This window comes from Choloepus didactylus, chromosome 2, assembly GCF_015220235.1.
Source record: "Choloepus didactylus isolate mChoDid1 chromosome 2, mChoDid1.pri, whole genome shotgun sequence".
NCBI classification, from domain to species: domain Eukaryota; kingdom Metazoa; phylum Chordata; class Mammalia; order Pilosa; family Megalonychidae; genus Choloepus; species Choloepus didactylus.
In genome coordinates, this window is record NC_051308.1 from 7,010,642 (window position 1) to 7,013,954 (window position 3,313).

The 3,313-nt window shown below is 41.4% G+C and overlaps 1 pseudogene; it reads right to left on the reverse strand.

Annotated features, from left to right (window-relative positions):
* Nucleotides 1-395: 395 nt before the first annotated feature.
* LOC119528236 lies at nt 396-1,364 on the reverse strand (annotated as a pseudogene).
* Nucleotides 1,365-3,313: the final 1,949 nt, after the last annotated feature.

A 3,313-nucleotide genomic window follows, 5' to 3' on the forward strand; every position in this document is an offset into this window, starting at 1 on the left:
TGGCTAATTTTAAAAATACTTGTTCATGAAATGAAGACTTTTTTTATTAAATGAAATATTTTTCATTATTTTTATCAAATGAAATCTTTTTCTTTTTTCTTTCCACATTTTAATGCATTAGGTTGCTTCCAGACACCAAAAAAAAAAAAAAAAAAAAAAAAAAAAAAAATTAGCCTGAGACTCACTTGTTTAATTCAAACCTATATTTGTAGTTTCTAAAATGTTGATCCACAGGCTACTTTCTTGTTATATATGTGTACTAATGAAAACAAAAGGAAAAAAAAATCACTGCCATCCCTATAAAAAGAATGGCTCCTTTTCTAACATTCTTTAAAAATACACATTTTACATTCCTTACACCTCAACAAAGATGGCAATGTAATAAATACACTGGTTTATTTTGTTTTCCTCACTATTAAATGAAGGTCCACAAACCACCTGTTATAAGCTCTCTCTTCTTTGGATTTCTCCAGTGCTTTGTCCATTGTTTTTTCATTTTCTCCTCTACATTTGGGACAGTACCACTTGCCCTTTGGTTTATGATTAGGTCCCACGCAAGAGAAATGAAACCACTCAATGGGGCACTCATCACTGTCACACAGCCTATCATTTCTCCATGGGAGACTTGATTGCACAGACAGTACGTTGGTTCATTCGGGTCAATGGAAAGATCTGAAAGGGATGCTTCCCTCTCGGCTTTGGCCTTAGAGCGTTTCTTTTTCTTTGATGTTTTTGCTTTCTTCTCCTTCGGTGTTCCTGAGGTGACGTCATTGTGATCGTGATTATTAGATGCATTCTCTCGGTTCTCACTGTTGCGTTGTCGCCGAGATCTCTATTATTATTTCTGCTTGAGTGATTGTCTCATTCTTCGACTTATCTTGACTGGTTTTGTCACTGTTGCCAGTAGTGTCACTGATCTCTTGATGTGCCTCAAAAGGTTCTACATGACTGTCCCCTTGTCCGGGTCAGTTCTCAACCAGCTCTACCATCTGACTCACAATCTGAATCTTTTCATCGCCCAGTTCCTGACTCCGAATCAGAGCTCTCTGAATGCAATGTAAACCTCTCCTCTTCTGTGTACCGTCAGTCTCAAGCTTAAATTTCTCATAATATTCATCCAATTCCTTTAGAATTTGTTTCCCTGAAGTGACAGGCGCCGGAGCATCGCAGACCCCGCGGCCACCAGGAGGAGCCCGATTCCACCGGCGTCCGCGCAGCCAAGGGCAGCGTTCACCTCCAGCGGCCGAACCCTTGGGTCAGGATAGGAGTGGAACCCGGCAATTTGTAGGCAAGCCCTCGCGGGCCAGTGAGGCTGGGGCACCACCAGCCCGCTGTCTCTGGGAGGGTGGCCGGAGCTGCACCATCGACAGCTCCTGCAGCGCGGATCGCCGGCCTAACCCTACCCACCGCCACTGTTCTGTGGCCGGCTATAGAGGGAATTCTTAAGGCTACTAGCAAGCACAAGCCCAAGACAAGACACAGACTGAGAAGAGACAGGGAGTACCCTGCACTTTGCCTTGAGCAGAACTTCCTGATAGGAGGGCTGAACTGTGAAGAAGAGAACCAGCCAATACAAACCCAATTTGCAAAGACTATGAAAAGTGGGTTTTGTTTTTTGTTTTGTTTTGTTTTGTTTTTTTGTAAGCTCCTGGCATGCAAGGAAATTTCTGTCATAATGCCAGCTGGATACAAACTTGAGAAACAGACAGCACACAGACTAAATCCCAAAGTTAACACCTTAAAAATTTTAAAATATACAATGTACAACAAAAGATTACAAGACACACAAAGAAAAAGGAAATGATGGCCCATCCAAAGAAATAGAAGAAGATCAGTGGAAAAGACCAGATAATAGATATATCAAAGACTTTTTTAAAAAATGATCATCAATATTCTCAAGTTGATGAAAGAAAATAGAGAGAAAGAATTAATAGATACCAGGGGGGGAAAAAAGGAATGAACAATATGAGAATCTCAGTAAGGACAGAAATTTTAAAAAGAAACCAAAAGAACTATTGGAGTTGAAGACCACAATAACAGAAATGAAAAATTCCATAGAGTCTCAACAGCAGATTGGTGCTGGCAGAATAAAATCAGTGAACTCTACGATAAGACAATTGAAATAAGTCAGGCTGAAGAGAAAAAAAAAAAAGAATTAGAAAAAGTGAAAATGGCCTAAGAAATCGGGGAGACACCATCAAGTGTACCAACATATGCATTATGGGAGTCTGAGAAAAATGAGAGAAAAGGGCAGAAAGAATATTCAAATAAATAATGACAAAAAATTTCCCAAACAGCAAAAAGCATGAATATGCACATCCAAGAAGCCTAGTGAACACGAAATAGGATAAACTTGAGGAGAAATATGTCCAGACACATGGTAGAAAAACTGTTACATACAAAGGACCAGGACAGAGTTCTGGAAGCAGCAAGAGAAAAACAATGGAGCCTTTAACTCCAGTAGTTCTTATGGTTTCTTTTTAAAATTTCTGTCCTTATTGAGATTCTCATGTACAAGGAAATCCCAACTAGATTAAGTGCTGATTAATCATGGAGGCAAGAAGGCAGCAGGATGAAATACTTAAAATGCTGAGAGAAAACAACTGCCAACAAAGAATTTTGTATCCAATGAGACTTTCTTTCAAAAAGGAAGGAGAGAGGCGTGGCAAGACGGCGGACTGGTGAGCTGTATGTTTTAGTTACTCCTCCAGGAAAGTAGGTAGAAAGCCAGGAACTGCGTGGACTGGACACCACAGAGCAATCTGATTTTGAGCATACTTCATACAACACTCATGAAAACGTGGAACTGCTGAGATCAGCGAAATCTGTAAGTTTTTGCAGCCAGGGGACCCGCGCCCCTCCCTGCCAGGCTCAGTCCCGTGGGAGGAGGGGCTGTCAGCTCCGGGAAGGAGAAGGGAGAACTGCAGTCGCAGCCCTTATCGGAAACTCATTCTACTGATCCAAACTCCAACCACAGATAGACTGAGACCAGACACCAGAGAATCTGAGACCAGCCAGCTCAGCAGAAAGGAGACAGGCGTAGAAAAAAAAACAACACGAAAAACTCCAAAATAAAAGCGGAGGATTTTTGGAGTTCTGGTGAACATAGAAAGGGGAAGGGCAGAGCTCAGGCCCTGAGGCGCAAATGCAAATCCTGAAGAAAAGCTGATCTCTCTGCCCTGTGGACCTTTCCTTAATGGCCCTGTTTGCTTTGTCTCTTAGCATTTCAATAACCCATTAGATCTCTGAGGAGGGCCCTTTTTTTTTTTTTTAATCCTTTTTTCTTTTTCTAGAACAATTACTCTAAGAAGCC